The sequence below is a fragment of the Bos taurus genome, chromosome 28, assembly GCF_002263795.3.
Source record: "Bos taurus isolate L1 Dominette 01449 registration number 42190680 breed Hereford chromosome 28, ARS-UCD2.0, whole genome shotgun sequence".
NCBI lineage: Eukaryota > Metazoa > Chordata > Mammalia > Artiodactyla > Bovidae > Bos > Bos taurus.
Window position 1 is genome coordinate 26871507 of NC_037355.1, and position 18969 is coordinate 26890475.

At 43.7% G+C, this 18969-nt stretch overlaps 1 protein-coding gene across 2 annotated transcripts in view; it reads left to right on the forward strand.

Annotated features, from left to right (window-relative positions):
* The window catches only part of ADAMTS14 (ADAM metallopeptidase with thrombospondin type 1 motif 14), a 95251-nt gene that overhangs the window by 44191 nt on the left and 32091 nt on the right, over positions 1–18969 (forward strand). The gene's annotated exons all lie outside the window — the stretch shown is intronic.

The following is an 18969-nucleotide window of genomic DNA, read 5'->3' on the forward strand; positions in this document are numbered from 1 at the left end:
TATACATGTGCCCACGTCTATGTGTGTGACACGGATGCGTGCACACAGATGAGTTTAGACATCTGTGTAAACACATGCCTATTACCATATTTGATGAAATCAAAGACCCCATGAATTGTCAGATCCTCTGCTATTTTATGAACTTGAGGAAGAGGAAAAATACTACTAATTAAATTCTGATATAATGCTTTCTTGGGTTTCCTGGGTGGCTCAGATAGTAAAGAATCTGCCTGCAATGCGGAAGACTTGGGTTCGATCCCTGGCTTGGGAAGATCCCCTGGAGAAGGGCATGGAAACCTACTTCAATATTATTGTCTGGAGATTTCCATGGACAGAGGAGCCTGGTGGGCTACAGTCCACGGGGTCGCAAAGCCAGACACGACTGAGCACTAACACACAACACACAGACACGATGCTTTCTTATCAGCATTTGTATTTGTCCTTATTGGAAGAGCCCTTTAGCCTTATTTAGGCTTAGATTTTGATCATATATCACTCATGTTTTAATAATTTGAGTATGTATCTGGCTGTGCTGTGTCTTCATTGTGGCACTGGGATCGTCTATCTTCATAGGGCACGTGGGATCTTGGGGCACAAGGTGTGGGGGCTCTTAGTTGCAGCATGTGGGATCTACTTCCCTGACCGGAGATTGAACCTGACCCCCTGTATTGGGATCATGGAGTCTTAGTCTCTGGACCACCAGGGAAGTCCCCTTGATCATACATTACTCTTGTATGTACATAGATGTGACAGTATGGGGAAGTAAAGTATTCCCATAACTTCCTCACATTTAGAGTATTACTTGTCCAAGTCACTTTCAGTGTAGGGTCATCAAAATCTGTGCTTTTCAGCACAGTATCGTCCCCTGTACCATCAGGAGCATGACTGATGAGGGAGAAGCACTCCACTCTTCCTCTGCAATGTCATCCAAGGCACCAACACCCGTTCTTCAAGCTTCCACATGGTGTTTTCTTTTTAATTTAAATTATTTATTTTAATTGGAAGCTAATTACTTTACAATATTGTAGTGGCTTTTGCCATACATCGACGCGAATCAGCCATGGGTGTACATGTGTCCCCCATCCTGAACCCCCCTTCCCCCTCCCTCCCCAAACCCATCCCATCCCTCAGGGTCGACTCAGTGCACCAGCCGTGAGTGCCCTGTCTCATGCATCGAACCTGGACTAGCAATCTATTTCACATATGGTAATATACATGTTTCAATGCTATTCTCTCAAATCATCCCACCCTCACCTTCTCCCACAGAGTCCAAAAGTCTGTTCTTTATCTCTGTATCTCTTTTGCTGTCTCGCATATAATGTCATCATTACCATCTTTCTAAATTCCATGTATATGCGTTAATATACTGTATTGGTGTTTTTCTTTTTGACTTACTTCACTCTGTATAATAGGCTCCAGTTTCATCTGCCTCATTAGAACTGATTCAAATGCATTCCTTTTAATAGCTGAGTATTATTCCATTGTGTATATGTACCACAGCTTTCTTATCCATTTTTCTGCTGATGGACATCTAGGTTGCTTCCATGTCCTGGCTATTATAAACAGTGCTGCAATGAACATTGGGGTACATGTGTCTCTTTCAATTCTGGTTTCTTTGGTGTGTATGCCCAGCAGTGGGATTTCTGGGTCATAAGGCAGTTCTATTTTCAGTTTTTTAAGGAATCTCCGCACTGTTCTCCATAGTGGCTGTACTAGTTTGCATTCCCACCAACAATGTAAGAGGGTTCCCTTTTCTCCACATCCTCTCCAGCATTTATTGCTTGTAGACTTGGATAGCAGCCATTCTGACTGGTGTGAGATAGTACCTCATTGTGGTTTGGATTTGCATTTCTCTGATAATGAGTGATGTTGAGCATCTTTTCATGTGTTTGTTAGCCATCTGTATGTCTTCTTTGGAGAAATCTGTTTAGTTCTTTGGCCCAGTTTTTGATTGGGTCGTTTATTTTTCTGGTATTGAGCTGCATGAGCTGCTTGTATATTTTTGAGATTAATTCTTTGCCAGTTACTTCATTTGCTGTTATTTTCTCCCATTCTGAAGGCTGTCTTTTCACCTTGCCTATAGTTTCCTTCATTGTGTAAAAGCTTTTAAGTTTAGTTAGTTCCCATTTGTTTGTTTTTGCTTTTATTTCCATTACTCTGGGAGGTGAGTCATAGAGGATCCTGCAGAGATTTATATCAGAGAGTGTTTTACCTATGTTTTCCTCTAGGAGTTTTATAGTTTCTGGTTTTACATTTAGATCTTTAATCCATTTTGAGTTTATTTTTGTGTATGGTGTTAGAAAGTGTTCTAGTTTCATTCTTTTACAAGTGGTTGACCAGTTTTCCCAGCACCACTTGTTAAAGAGATTGTTTTTTCTCCATTGTATTTTCTTGCCTCCTTTGTCAAAGATAAGGTGTCTATAGGTGCATGGATTTATCTGGCTTCACAGGTGAATTCTACCAAAAACTTAGAGAAGAGCTAACACCTGTCCTACTCAAACTTCCAGAAAATTGCAGAGGAAGGTAAACTGCCAAACTCATTCTATGAGGCCACCATCACCCTAATACCAAAACCAGACAAAGATGCTACAAAAAGAGAAAACTCTAGGGCAATATCACTGATGAACATAGATGTAAAAATCCTCAACAAAATTCTAGAAAACAGAATCCAACAACACATTAAAAAGATCATACATCATGACCAAGTGGGCTTTATCCCAGGGATGCAAGGATTCTTTAATATTTGCAAATCAATCAATGTGATTCACCACATTAACAAATTGAAAGATAAAAACCACATGATTATCTCAATAGATGCAGCGAAAGCCTTTGACAAAATTCAACATCCATTTATGATAAATACCCTCCAGAAAGCAGGCATAGAAGGAACATACCTCAACATAATAAAAGCCATATATGATAAACCCACAGCAAACATTATCCTCAGTGGTGAAAAATTGAAAGCATTTCCCCTAAAGTCAGGAACAAGACAAGGGTGCCCACTCTCACCACTACTATTCAGCATAGTTTTGGAAGTTTTGGCCACAGCAATTACAGAAGAAAAAGAAATAAAAGGAATCCAGATTGAAAAGAAGTAAAACTCTCACTGCAGATTACATGATCCTCTACATAGAAAACCCTAAAGACACCACCAGAAAATTACTAGAGCTGATCAATGAATATAGTAAAGTTGCAGTATATAAAATTAACACACAGAAATCCTTTGCATTCGTATACACTAACAATGAGAAAACAGAGAAATTAAGGAAACAATTCCATTCACCATTGCAATGAAAAGAATAAAATACTTAGGAATAAATAGATGGGGAAACAGTGGGAAGTGTAAGACTTTATCTTTTTGGGCTACAAAATCACTGCAGATGGTGAGTGCATAAAAGACGCTTACTCCTTGGAAGAAAAGTTATGACCAACCTAGATAGCATATTGAAAAGCAGAGACATTACTTTGCCAACAAAGGTCCGTTTAGTCAAGGCTATGGTTTTTCCAATGGTCATGTATGGATGTGAGAGTTGGACTGTGAAGAAAGCTGAGCGCCGAAGAATTGATGCTTTTGAACTGTGGTGTTGGAGAAGACTCTTGAAAGTCCCTTGGACTGCAAGGAGATCCAACCAGTCCATTCTAAAGGAGATGAGTCCTGGGTGTTCTTTGGAAGGACTGATGCTAAAGCTGAAACTCCAGTACTTTGGCCACCTCATGCGAAGAGTTGACTCATTGGAAAAGACTCTGATGCTGTGAGGGATTGGGGGCAGGAGGAGAAGGGATGACAGAGGATGAGATGGCTGGATGGCATCACCGACTCGATGGACATGAGTTTGAGTGAATTCCTGGAGATGGTGATGGACAGGGAGGCCTGGCGTGCTGTGATTCATGGGGTCGCAAAGGGTCGGACATTACTGAGCGATTGAACTGAATTGAAAGAAACAAAAGACCTATATATGGAAAACTATAAAATACTGATAAAAGAAATAAGAGATGACACAAATAGATGGAGAAATATACCATGCTCATGGATTGGAAGATTCAATATAGTGAAAATGAATATATTACCCAAAACAATCTATAGATTCAATGCAATCCCTATCAAGCTACTAACAGTATTTTTCATAGAACTAGAACAAATAATCTCACAATTTGTATGGATATACAAAAAACCTTGAAAAGCCAAAGCAATCTTGAAAAAGAAGAATGGAACTGGAGGAATCAACCTGCCTGACTTCAGGCTCTACTACAAAGCCACAGTCATCAAGACAGTATGGTACTGGCACAAAGACAGAAATACAGATCAATGGAACAAAATAGAAAGCCCAGGGATGAATCCACATGGTGTTTTCTTGATCCTACCAGAAGGTGGCAATGCAAGTTTTCAGACAACTATGGTTCACATACCTTCCTCAGATAGTCCCTGAACAGTTCATTATCTGAAATGTTGATGGATTGCAGTATCCTATGAAACCACCAGGAATAACAAGAGACTCTTGCTAGAACAGGCAGTAGCAATACACCAGAACTGCCGTTTGGCCTTCTACAGCCGTAAACAGGGAGGACAAGCATCCTAGCCTCATGAGATGCAGCATGCATTGAAGCGCCTCATCTGCGGTTACCACATGCCCTTTTGCTAGAAAGGTTAGAGCTTGAGGGACAGTAGAGCTGGCCCCAGGGCCCAGGATTGAGAAAGAGCCAGAAGTGTTACTGTCGCTATTCCTCTGCCTTTAAGCAATGCTGCTTGCTTCGGGTTCAGAGGCACTGGGGGGCCTGGGTAGGCACATGAGCGGGGGCTGGCCTTGAATTTCAACTGTGGTTGCTACAGTTGTGTGTTGTCTACGGTTGCTGCCCATAGATAAGTGCCTCCCTCACTTTGGGCTTGCTTTTCTGGCCATGAGAACATGGATAGCGTACCTTTTTCCTTGGAGCTCCTTGGAGGAATGGCTGACTCTAGAATTAGGGCAGAGATTACCCAAGATGAGCATCTTGTAATACCAGAAAGTAAGGAAGTACCCCTCAAGACCCCCAAGCCAAAAATGATGGGCATGTGTTAAAAGGACAGGAGCCAAGTGAAAGAGCTCCTGATGGCTAAAGCTGGGACAGTTCCAGCAATAAAATAAGCAATGAGGTGTTGAATTATAACCCAGAGTATAAAATAAATATCCACAAGTCCATACTGATAAATGAATGATTGAATACATAAATAAATGGAGAAGAAGAAACAAATATCTGCAGAGGAATTTCAAATCACTGATGTAGATCCTCTGCCCTCGAGGAGTTGGGTTTTAACTCCCTGCTCCTCAGGTGTGGATGGTGCATAGTGATTTCTTTCTGAAGAGCAGAGTATGGAAGCCGGACTGAGTGGCAGGGCAGGTAGTGACTCTGCAGAGCTGGCAAGCAGCTTCTTTGCAGATGGTCAAGGTCCACATCAACAGTGATGTTGTGTTTGTAGTACTCATTCTTTTTTTGCCATGCCACGTGGCATGTGGTATCTTAGTTCCCCCACCAAGACCAAACCCATGCCCCCCGCAGCAGAAGCACAGAGTCTCAACCCCTGGACCACCAGGCAAGTCCCACAGCCTGTACTTGTGACATAATGTGATGAGGGTGCTCACCTCTGTGGTCTTCTTCCCTGAATCCATATCCTCAGTCTAACCATGAAGAGAACATCAGACATACCCAAATTGAAGGAGTGGCTGCAAAATAGTTAACCAATATTCCTAGAAACCATTTAGGCCATCAAAAACCAGGAAAGTCTGAGGGACATCAGAAAGGAGAAACAGCCTGGAGCAGCCAAAGGAGATGTTAACTGTCGTCGTTCAGTGGCCAAATTGTGTCCAACTCTGCCACCCCATGGACTGCAGCACACCAGGTTTCCCTGTCCATCACCATCTCCCAGAGTTTGCTCAAACTCTTGTCTGTTGAGTTGGTGATGCCATCCAACCATCTTGTCCTCTGTCATCCTCTTATCCTCCTGCCTTCAATCTTTCCCAGCATCAGGGTCTTTTCCAATGAGTTGACTCTTCCCATCTGGTGGCCAAAGTATTGGAGCTTCAGCTTCAGCATCAGTCCTTCCAATGAATATTCAGGGTTGGTTTCCTTTAGGATTGACTTGTTTGATCTCCTTGCCATCCGAGAAGGAGATAAAATGACTAAATGCAATGTGCTGACCTGGATGGGATCCTGGAGCCCCAAAAAGGGACAACACCCATATATTAGGAAAACTGGAAAAAATACGGATGTTAGTAAGTAATTCCCTGGTAGCTCAGGCAGTAAAGAATCTGCCTGCAATGTAGGAGACCTGGGTTCGATCCCTGGGTTAGGAAGATCCACTGGAGAAGGGAATGGCAACCCACTCCAGTATTCTTGCCTGGAAAATCCCATGGACAGAGGAGCCTGGTGGGCTACAGTCCATGGGGTCACAAAGAGTTGGACATGACTGAATGACTATCACACACACACAGAGTATGTCAGTATTGGTTTGTGCATGGTGACAAATGTATCATAGTCATGGCAGATATTAATCACAGTTAGCTCCGCACTCTCCATGCTGCTTTTCTGAAAATTTGAAGCTATTCTAAAATTTGAAGTATATTGATTTAAAAGGAAAGAAGGATTATGACTTCTTTCCAGGCAGGTTGCTGGGAGGGTTTGCGGAGATGATGCTGGGAAGTGTGGGCTGTGTCAGCCCTTGGGTGACAGTGTGTGACCTCTTCTGTTTGAGCACAGGGCGGTCCTGAGACCCCAGGGACAGGCTTTTTCCATGTTGCCCCTCCCTGTGGAGCCCTGCTGGACCTAGCAGCCAAGCAGTAGGTAGACACTGTGCTCTGTAGCCCCTCAGAAGCAATGGTCCCTAGGAGTGAGGTTGGCCCCCTTGGGGTTTGCCAGGAACCATCTCTGCTGGAAGGAAGGAGGAGAAGCCCATCTTAGCTTGGTCCAGAAGGAAAGGCTGCCAGCTGCCAGCTTGATGCAGAAGAGAAGGCCTACTCACATGGGCTCCCCAGGGCTTAGCTCTCCCCATCCAACCGTGGGCTGAAACTTGGGCATTTCTGCTGCAGGCACCCTGAGTCTGAGCCTGCCTTCGGGCAGAGCTCCCACCCAGTAGACCCTCCTTCCCTTCTTCCTACTCCCTGGGCTTGACCACAAGGCCCTTGGGAGGCCTGGCCATGCAGGGTTACAGGAGAGCAGAGAAAGGGTTTTTACAACAAACCCTGACTGTTCACTGGATTGTGTGACTGTTCACTGGACATAGAAAACCCTCCCTTCATCTTTACCACCACCCCAGCCAGCCTGCTACTGAAACTGGTTCTGGATAGCCGCTGTGTATAGTGGCTAATAGCCACAAAGATTTGATCCCGGCCCTCCCACTTTCTAGCTGGGTGACCTTGGGCAAGTTACTTACTTAACCTCTCAGAGCCTTGGATTTCTCATGTGTGAAACAAGAATAATTCCTGCCTCTGGAAGAGTGCCCTCAGCATGGTGCCTGATGCATTGTATGTGTTGAGTGACCAGAGTTCTGTGGTTTTGTCTCCCCTTGATTAGAAAGAGTCTTGACCTTTCCTTGTTTTTCTCGTACACAACCAATAGCCATCCCAGACCAGTATGTTATGTAGAACTCTAAACTGAGGGGGTCTTAGCAGATGACCTTGAATTTGGCCGAGGTGCGGGGAGCAGGGAGACCAGACACAGTGTTCTTTTCTGCTCCATGGGTGTGTCTTGGAGCAATCATGCTTGTGTGTACAACCACGGGAAGCAATTCCTGATCTCCCCTGAGCTGGCTTGTTGGCCTCACCTCTGGCATTTGAGAAGTAGTCGTGAGGGGCAGAGGCTGACAGAGCCAGGCCTTGAGTGCACAGCCAGGCCAGAGCCTGTTGGGGAGCAGCCCTGTGTGTGTGCCAGAAGGCTGGGGTCCTGGGCCACTCAGGCAGCCTCACCCTCTCTCTGGGGCTCCAGCACCAGGTCAGGGCTGTGGGTGGAACCCATGTGCCTGGCAGCCTCTGCAGTTCTGCTGAGCATGGCAGTCATGTCCAGCCACCTCCTTGTCCTGTGCAGAGTGTCAGCATAGCTACAGCTGAATCAAAGTCACTGAGGTCCCACTCAAGGGCCAAGAGGGATGTGTATACATGAGCCAGAGCCCCAGAGACAGTCGGACTGGGGGACCTAAAATGGCAAGGCCAACCCTACTTTCGGAGGGGGGAATAAGAGAGAAAATTTAGCTGCTTTCTTTTCATTATCCTTATTTAATCTAAGAAAAGATCAGACTGTCTCTCATTGCTGAACCATGCGCCTATCACAGCCTCAAAACTCTTCATCCAGTCTTGTACTTAGGCTGTCTTCGGAGACAGAGTTCATTTTCCATCTTCCTTTCCTATGGATCCTTTAGTGGGGTCCATGTGCCTATCTGTTTTCTTGTACTTGCTAATGTCTTCATTTCATCATGGTTCTTAGAAGATGGTTTGCTGGGTCCAGGATCCTAGGTTGATGGTTTCTTGGTGCTTTGATGGTGTTACTTCAGGGTCTCCCTTGTTACTGTTGAAAACCTACTCCCAACACAGTGGTCCTTCCTTAGTTTGTGGCTTGTCTTCTTTCTCTCTTGCTGCCTGTAAGACATTCTCTTTGACTGATGTGAGCTTGGAGGCAAATTCCTGAGAGACTGTGGTCACTGTCTGTCCCCAGGAGTGGAGCCGATGCGCTCAAGAGGGAGACTTGAGGCCAGTGGGGGAGGTGCACAGGAAGACTGAATGGGTCTCATGGCATGGGGAACTTTCTAAGGGCCAAGAGTGCCTTGACGGGCTAGGAAGAAGCTCCCCGTCATGTGGAGGGGGCCTCAGTTACCTTGATTGCCAATAACTTCGGGGCTGTCATGGTGGCTTCATGTAGTTCCTGACTTCCCTACCCCTACATCAAGCCTCTGCCCATCTCCTGTGAAGAGTTGATGACCTTCTCAGTCAAGGATCTTCTTCCCACACTCACTGTCTTCCTCTCTCCTGACCCCTGGGGTGGAGCATGAGGGATCTGCACCAAGGGCTTGGTACACCTGTCTGTCCCTTTAGTGTCCAGATTATTCCAGAGCACCGAGGGGTCTCTCCAGATGGCATGTCCCTTCCTACTTGCTCTGCATTTGCATTTAGGACAGTGACCTGGGACTGGGACTTTGTGTCAGGAAGTGCCATTCAACCTCCCACCTGTATCAAACACTTGGCTCTGATTCTCCATCCTGCACAGAGAACAGCAGCCCCCTCTCTCCCAGCGTGCCAGCCTGGAGATGCAGTGTTAGAGCAGGGCTCACTGCAGCCTTTGATTGGCGAGGTTGGCATGTTGAATGAGGGACACAAATGAGTCACGTGGAAGGATTCTGGCAGCACTCTGACTGGTCCACTTTGGAGAGAGAGGGGGGCAGGAAGGCAGTGGCCTGGGTACTCTAGTTTTTTTTTCCTTTGGCCATGTTACCACGAAGCTTGTGGGATCTTAGTTGCGCTCTCCCTGTCCTGGGGTCACTGGTGGATTTACATGTGTATACAAGGTGCCCAGAGATGGCTGTGTGGAGCGTGCATTGCTTATCACCCCATCCGTGGTTGCACTCTTACAGCGCACATCAGTGGGGTCTGAGACACCAGCCATGCCCTTGTGTGGTGGGACGGCCCTGTAGGGTATTGCAGGGGCTGAGATGCTGGGGTTCTTTGTGTCATCCTATTGCTGCTTGCATATCATTTCAGTGAGTCGTCAGAGTCCTCAGGTTGAAATCCTGTGAGGTAGAATACATGTTCATGGTCTCCTAGGATGAGTCATGGGCAAGCAGTGGAGAAGGATGTCATCCGTTTATGCATTTGAGCACTTGGCTCCCATGATGTCTCTGCTTCTGCCAGAGAGGGGAGGAGGGTGGAGGGAGGTCCCCCCGCCCATCGCATTGTCCACTGTTATGTGTGCTGGGGGTTGGGGGGCCTGCTGTCCTGCAGCAGGCACTGGTCTCTGGTCCTATTTGGGTCCAGACATGGGTGCCAGGCAGGGGCGAAGCCTGATGCTGGCACCTCTTATGGTTGGGAGAGTGGGCTGGGGCTCCATGGTGCCCGGGCTTCTGCTGTTGCAGCTCTGTGCTCACAGGCTCTGTCCTTGTGAGGAGGACAAGGAGGGGTGCATCAGCACAGGAACAGATCTCTGGTCCCCGTCCCCACCTTCCCATCCCCAAGGAACTCGCATGTGAGGGGTTGGCCATGCCGTTCCTCCTCCATCTGCTGGACAGCAATCCCTTTGTGGATTGTAGGCTGGTTCCTTTGCTCATGAGCTGAAGGGCATGGCGGGGTAAAGTGGTGAGAACAGGGTCATGCACAAATCTCCATCCTCACCCCCAGGAAGCTGTGCTGGCAAGACTCAGAGGCTGGGTTCCACTTCTGCTCCATCACTGACCATACCCATGGGCCTCCCTGCCTGTGGTGCTCACTCATCATCCCCAGATATTGAGTTGGCATGAGCATCCACATGCCAGCCCCATGACAGCCATTATGGTCCCCATTCTACAGGAACAGAGATTCTTACTTTGCCAACAAAGGTCCGTCTAGTCAAGGCTATGGTTTTTCCAGTGGTCATGTATGGATGTGAGAGTTGGACTGTGAAGAAAGCTGAGCGCCGAAGAATTGATGCTTTTGAACTGTGGTGTTGGAGAAGACTCTTTTAGTTCCTTGGACTGCAAGGAGGTCCAACCAGTCCATCCTAAAGGAAATCAGTCCTGGATGTTCACTGGAAAGGACTGATGTTAAAGCTGAAAGTCCAATACTTTGGCCACCTCATGCGAAGAGTTGACTCATCGGAAAAGACCCTGCTGCTGGGAGGGATTGGGGGCAGGAGGAGAAGGGGAAGACAGAGGATGAGATGGCTGGATGGCATCACCGACTCAGTGGACATGAGTTTGAGTGAACTCCAGGAGTTGGTGATGGACAGGGAGGCCTGGCGTGCTGCAATTCATGGGGTTGCAAAGAGTTGGACACGACTGAGCGACTGAACTGAACTGAAGGAGTCACCTGACATGCCCCAAGCCACCCAGCTGCTAAGGGGCAGTGCTGGGGATGAAACCCAGGACTCTGACTCCTGGTAGCTGCACTGCTGGGTACTGACACTGACTCAGTGAACACATCATATCTCCTCCTGGATAAGCCACTTCTCCTAGGGGAGTAGTTACATGCTCATCACATGTAGGCATTAGAGGTGATGCTTTAAATCCACAGAATGATGTTTAATGAAATAAGGAAATTGCAAGAAGTATATTCAGTATTATTCTAATTTTGTAAAATGACACATGCATACACGTGTGTGGCAGGAAGCTGTGTTAATGGTACTTATTATGTATCTGGTTGATACTAATGGGAGACTTAAGTATTTTTTTCTTATTTTTTCTAACTTGGGAGCTTCTTTTTTTAATTGAAGAATAGTTGATTTACAGTGTTGTATTTCTGCTGTATGGCAAAGTGGTTCAGTTACACACACACACACACACATATATATACATTCTTTTTTAAAATATTCTTTTCTATTATGATTTATCATAGGATATTGAATATAGTTCTCTGTGCTGTACCGTAGGATCTTGTCCATCATTCCATATATAATAGCGTATATCTACTAACACCAACCTCCTACTCCGTCCCTCCCCCAACCCCCTCCCCCTTGGCAACCACAAATCTGTTCTCTAAGTCTGAGTCTGTTTCTGTTTCATAGATGAGTTCATTTGTGTTATATTTTAGATGCCACATGTAAGTGATATCATATGGTATTTGTCTTTGTCTGACTTAATTTAAAGTGATAATCTCCAGATCCATCGATGTTGCTGCACATGGCATTATTTCATTTTCAGTGGCTGAGTAGCATTCCTGTGTGTGTGTGTGTGTGTGTACCACATCTTCTTTATCCATTCATCTGTTGATGGACATTTAGATTGTTTCCATGTCTTGGCTGTTGCGATTAGTGTTGCTATGAACATAGTGCGGTGCATGTATCTTTTGGGATTATAGTTTTGTCCAGATATATGCCCAGGAGTGAAATGATCGCTGTATCATGTGGTTTTTCTATTTTTAGTTTTCTGAAGAACCTCCATACTGTTTTCATAGTGGCTGTACCAACTTGCATTCCAACCAACAGTGTAGGAGGGCTCCCTTTTCCCCACATCCTCTCCACCATTTGTTATTTGCAGACTTTTCATTGATGGGCATTCCGACTGTTGTGAGGTGGTACCTTGTTGTAGTTTTGATTTGCATTTCTGTAATAATTAGCAGTGTTGAGATCTTTTCATGTATGTATTATTTGTATTTCTTTGGAGAAATGTCTGGTTAAGTCTTCTGCCCATTTTTTTTTGATAATGTTTTTTTGTTGTTGTATGAGTTGTTTGTTTATTTTGAAAATTAAGCCTTTGTCAATCTCATTGTTTACAAATATTTTCTCCTATTCTGTAGGTTGTCTTTTCTTTTTTTTGTTAATAATATACTTTGCTGTGCAAAAGCTTGTAAGCTTGATTAGGACCCTCCTTTGTTCAAGATTAATTGACAGTAGGTATGTGGGTTTGTTTCTGGGATCTCGATTCTGTTCCACTGATCTGTATGTCTTTTTTGTGCCAATATCATGCTGTTTTGATTACTGTAGATCTATAGTGTTGTCTGATGTCTGGGAGGGTTTTGTCTCCTGTTTTGCTCTTTATCTTTAGGATTACTTTGGCAATTCCAGGTCTTTTATGGTTCCATGTAAGTTTAATTTGGATTATTTGTTCTAGTTCTGTGAAAAACATCATAGGCAGTTTAATAAGGATGGCATGGAATCTGTAGTTTGCATTGGGTAGTGTGGCCATTTTAACAATATTAATTATTCCAATCCCAGAGCATTTTGCTATCTTTCCATTTCTTTGAATCATCTTCAGTTTCCTTTGTTAATGATTTAGAGTTCTCAGCATATAATTATTTCACCTCCTTGGTCAGATTTATTCCTAATTTTATTTTTGGGGGGTGTGATTTTGAACGTTATTGGGGTTTTTTTTACATTCCCTTTCTGATATTTAATTACAAATGTAAAGAAATGCAGCCAGTTTCTGTATGTTAATCTTGTATCTTGCTACCTTACTGGATTCAGTTATCAGTTTTAATAGCTTTTGTGTGGAGTCTTTAGAGTATATAGAATCATGTCATCTGCATATAATGACAGTTTTACCTTTTGCCTTCCAATTTGGATATCTTTTATTTATTTTTCTTGTCTTATAACTGTGGATAGGACTTCCAATACTGTGTTGAGTGGAAGAGGTGAGAGTGGGCATCCTTATCTTGTTCCAAATTTTAGTAGCAAGGCTATCAGCTTTTCACTGTGGGTTCATCATAAATAGTTTTTCCTATGTAGAGAGAGATTCCCTCTGTACCCACTTTGGTAAGGATGTTTATCATGAGTGGTTTGTCTAGTGCTTTTTCTGTATTTATTGAGATGATCATGTGGTTTTTGTCTATTGTTTAAGTGGTGTATCACATTGATTAATATGTATATATGGAACCATCCTTGTGAACTTGGGATGATGAATCCTGCTTGGTTGTAGTATATGATATTTTTTATGTTGCTGGATTCAGCCCGTTAATATTTTGTTGAGAATTTTTGCATTTATATTCATCAATGACACCAGCCCATAATTTTATTTTTTGGTGGTGTCTTTTGTGGTTTTGGTATCATAGTGGTGGTTGCGTCATAGAATGTCTTTGGGAGTTTTCCCTCCTCCTCAACTTTTTGGGAAGAGTTTGAGAGGGATCAGTATAGACTCTTCTTTGAATGTTTGGTATAATTTGCCTTGAAGCCATCTGGTTCTGGGCTTTTGTTTGTAGAGAGTTTTAAAATTCTATTTCACCTCTAGTGACTGGTCTTTTTAAATTATATATTTCTTCTTGATTCAGTTTTGGTGGGCTGTATGTTTCTAGATACTTGTCCATTTCTTCTGGGTTATTGAATTTGTTGACATATAATTGTTGATAGTATTCTCATATGTTTTTTTTTTTTTCTTGCAATAGTGGTCGTTAGTTTCCTTTTTCATTTCTTTTTTGTTTATCTGAGTTCTCTCTTTTCTTCTTGACGAGCCTGGTCAGAGGTTTGTCAATCTTGTTTACCCTTTCAAAGAATTGCCTCTTGATTCCATTGTTTTCCTTCTCTCTGTTTTATTTTCTCTCGGATCTTTATTACTCCTCCTTTCTTCTGACTTTAGGTTTTGTTTGTTCTTCTTTTTCTAATTCTTATAAGTGGTAGATTAGCTTGTTTATTTGAGATTTTTCTCATTTTTTTGAGGAAAGCTTATATCACTGTGAACTTCCATCTAGAACTGCTTTTGCTGCATCCCACAGATTTGGTATGGTTGTGTTTTCATTGTTTTTTGTCTCAAGATATTTTAAAATGTCCTCCTTGACTTCATCGTTGACCCATTGTTTTTTTAGTAGCATATTGTTTAGTCTCCATGTAATTGTTTTTTCCTCTCTTTTTTCCTGTGACTGATTTCTGGTTTCCTGCCATTGTGGTCAGAAGAGATGCCTGAGATAACTTCTATATCCTTAAATTTGTTGAGGCTTGTTTTGTGTCCTTTTATGTGGTCAGTCCTAGAGAATGTTCCTTATGCACTTGAAAAGAATGTGTATTCTGTGCTTTTTTTGGATGTAATATCCTGAAAATATCCATTAAGTATGTTTTATTGTATCATTTAGGATATGTGCTGTCTTATTGACTTTTTGTCTAGAAGATCTGTCCATTGATGTGAATGGGGTGTTAAAGTCTCCTACCATTTTTGTATTCTTGTCTTCTTTTCCACTTATGTCTGTTACTATTTGTTTTACACGTTTAGGAGCTCGGATATTAAGTGCATTTTTGTTGACAAGTGTAAGATCCTCTCCTTGTATTGATCCTTTTATCATTATATACTGCCCTTCTTTATAGTCTGTGCTTTAGAGTCTATTTTGTCTGATATGAGTATTGTGACCCCCACTTTCTTTTAATTTCTGTTTTCAAAAAATACCTTTCTGTACCCCCTCACTTTCAACCTCTGTGTGTCCTTTGCCCTGAAGTGGGTCTCTTGTAGGCAGCATATTGTAGTGCTTGTTTTTTTATCCAGTCTGTCAGCCTGTATTTTTTGACTGGAGCATTTAGTCCACTGACATTTGAATGAATAGATATGTATTTATTGCCTTTTAAATCTTGTTTTCCTGTTGATTTTATATTTCTTGTCTATCCCTTTATTTGTTTTTCCTTTTGTGGACTGTTGATGTTCTTTCGTATTACACTTATGTTCTCTTCCTTTTAGTTTTTGTGCATATTTTTGATTTGTGGTTACCCTTTTTTTCGAGTATATTAACTCTATCCTGTGTTTACTTGCCTTAGACTGATAGTCTTACAGGCTTAAACACATTCTAAGAAATGAAAAAAATCAACATTTCTAACTCTCCTCCCCCACATTTTATGATTTTGATGACCTTTTTTACATCTTCATGGTCATCCTTTTGCTGTTAATTGTGGTTATCATTGCTTCCACAGAAATTTTTTTCTTTTTTAAATTGGTGTACTGTCTTATTTAGGTGATTTGCTTTCCAATTGTGATTTTCTCTTTCCTGTATATTCTTTTTTTAAAAAAATATTTATTTACTTATTTATTTGGCTGCAGTGGGGCTTAGTTGCAGCATATGGGATCTAGTTCCCTGGCCAGGGGTTGAACCCAGGTTCCCTGCTTTGGGAGCATGGAATCTTAGGAACTGGACCACCAGGGAAGTCCCATCTTTCCTGTGTATTCTTACTTCTTTTCTATTTAGAGGAGACTTATTAATATTTCCTTTGGAGTAAGTTTAGTGTTGCTATATTCTTTTAGTTTTTGCTTATCTGAGAAATTTTTTCTTTCTTCTTCTATTCTAAATAATAATATTGTTGGGTAGATTGCAGATTTTTTTTCCCTTCAGGACTTTGCATATATCTTGCCTCTCCCTTCTGGTCTGCAATATTTCTGTAGAAAAATCAAGTGATAGCTTTATGGGGATTCCCTTATAATTAATTCTGTGCTTTTCTCTTGCTGCCTTTAGACTCCTCTCTTTAACTTTTTCCATTTTTATTATATCTTTGTATATGTATGTTTGGGTTTACCTTGTTTGGGACCTTCTGTGCTTCCTATACCTGGATATGTTTCTGTCTTTTGGTTTGCAAGTTTTTAGCCATAATTTCTTCATGTACATTTTTAATCCTTTTTTTTCTTTCTTCACCTTCTAGAATCCCAATTATGTATCAGTTGGCATGTCTTATTTTATCTCATAGTTGTTTTATATTGCTTTCATTTTTTTAAAATTTTGCTTTCTGTCTACTATCCTTATTGGGTGATTTCCATCATTCTTCTAGCTCATTTATTTGTTATTCTGCATTGTTTATTCTGCTATTCATTGCCTTTAGTTCACTTTCATCTCAGCAAATGAGCTTTATTTTTCTTGGTTCCTCTTTATAGTTTCTAGTTCCTATTTACAGTACTCTGAATTTCTGTCATTCATGCTTTTGAACTGTGGTGTTGGAGAAGACTCTTGAGAGTCCCTTGGACTGCAAGGATATCCAACCAGTCCATCCTAAAGGAGATCAGTCCTGGGTGTTCATTGGAAGGACTGATGCTGAAGCTGAAACTCCAATACTTTGGCCACCTCATACAAAGAGTTGACTCATTGGAAAAGACCCTGATGCTGGGAGGGATTGGGGGCAGGAGGAGAAGGGGACAACAGAGGATGAGATGGCTGGATGGCATCACTGACTTGATGGCATGAGTTTGAGTGAACTCCGGGAGTTGGTGATGGACAGGGAGGCCTGGCGTGCTGTGATTCATGGGGTCGCAAAGAGTCAGACACGACTGAGCAACTGAACTGAACTGAACTGAATTTCTATCAGTAGCCTTTCTTAATTCATTCAGTATCTCCTTTTTGAAGTCAATGTCTGTTAGATTCAAGAGGTCTGTTTCATTGTTTGTTCTTTCAGGGGAATTATCTTGGTCTTAACTGGGAATGTTTCTTCTGCTTCTTCATTTTGCTTCTATTTCTCTTATTCTGTGAGTTTAGGAGAAACAATTATCTACTGTGGTCTTAGAGGGCCATTTATATGTGGGAACATCCCTGTGTAGCTTGTGTGGGTTTAATATTTTTGGTGCAAGGGTTGTTTTCAGTAGGGATGCCTGTCACCTCTTTCCTCAGTGTGTGCTGGCCATTATCTCCTTGATGGGGATGTGCAGATGTAGCATTTGGTGGCTGGTCATGGGGTTCTCTGTGGCAGTGTGGCTCACACGTGCCCCTGGAGCACGCCATGGGAGCAGAGGGAGTCTGCGACCACTTCTGGAGCCTGAGAGGTGAAAGCAGTGGCTTGAGACAGCTCCTAAAGCCTGGGGCAAGGTGTTGGGGAGGATTGTAGAGGCATGTGAATGCGCCTGAAGTCTAGGGGGAAGGGGAGCAGTAATGGCGGCTTACACACACCCCTGGAGCTCCTGTAGGTAATGTCCTGCCGCCTGCGAGCTCATGTAGGGAAAAAGGCTATATGGTGTTTTGCCCCTCTTCCTGTGCACTGCCCATACAGTGGCACCTGGTCTCTAAGGAAGCCCAGGCCTCCTCTGCATAAACCCTCAGATGGGGTCACACCAAACTCTAGCCCCTTTGCTCATAGCCCACCCCGGTCCCCTCCCCAGGCCCGATCTCCAAAGCCCAAGCTTCTGCACCCAGCCCCTGTCCACATTGGTGGCCACGTGTCTCAGGCTGGGGAGTGTAGAGTGATGGTACTGACCGCATGTACAGGTTTCTTTCCATTCTAGCGGCTTCAAACCAGTTGCTGCGTTCTCCTCCGAGGCTCCAACGCTTCCCCTCTGTCCCAGTTGACTTCCCTGCTGGTGAGGGACTTCCCAGGTGCAGGAAACTCCCCTCTTTAATAGCTTCCTCCACGGGGCACAGGTCCAGTTCTACTTCCTTCCTCAGTTTTTGTTTTTTTTTCTTTTTTGTGCTTCCCAGTTCCATGAGACTGTCTTGCTCTTTCAGAGGCTGGGAGTCTTCTGCCAACGTTTGGCAGATATTCTGTGAGAATCGTTCCATATGTAGATGTATTTCTGATGTACATGGGAGGAGGTGAGCTTCATGTTACTATTCCATCTCTGATCACCTCTGACTTTTTACTTTTCTTTTTTTTGGGGGGGGCGGGTAGTTGGAGGAGCCTGGTAGACTGCAGTCCATGGGGTCGCTAAGAGTCTGACACAGCTGGGCAACTTCACTTTCACTTTTCACTTGTATGCATTGGAGAAGGAAATGGCAACCCACTCCAGTGTTCTTGCCTGGAGAATCCCAGGGATGGGGGAGCCTGGTGGTCTGCCGTCTGTGGGGTCGCACAGAGTCGGACACGACTGAAGTGACTTAGCAGCAGCAGTTGCTTTTCAAAGTTTTTAGAGTGAAATATTTTATATCCAGGAATAAAAGTTATTTAAAACAAAAAATCTGGAGTGGTCTAGTGGGACCACTCAGGAGATGGACAACTTTAGGAGCAGGTGAGCTGCCTGTCCTTGGAGATAGACAAGCAGAGGTGGTGTCCATCTGTCATGGGCATGGTTCCAGGACTTCCTGAACAGGCGAGTGGACAGGGGCTGTGTTCTTTGATGAGCTGTGCCAGGACCACCCCACAGGTCCCTGAGCCTGTGGGATAAGGGAGGAATCCAGTGCGCTGCTCCTCTCCTCACACTTGACAATGCCTGCGAATCAGTGATTCCCCTGAGAATCACTGGGGCGCTCGTTCCAACTCCGACTCTGATTCAGGAGGTGGGGCCAATACTGCATTTTTAATGAGCTCCAAGTCCTGCTAAAGCTTCTGGTCCAAGGCCCTGGAGCACATTCCCCCTGGATTTGCTCTAGAGGAGTGCCCAGGTATTACAGAGCAAACAGATGATGCCAGGGGTCATGGGAAAGGTAAACAGGGCTGTGAGGATGA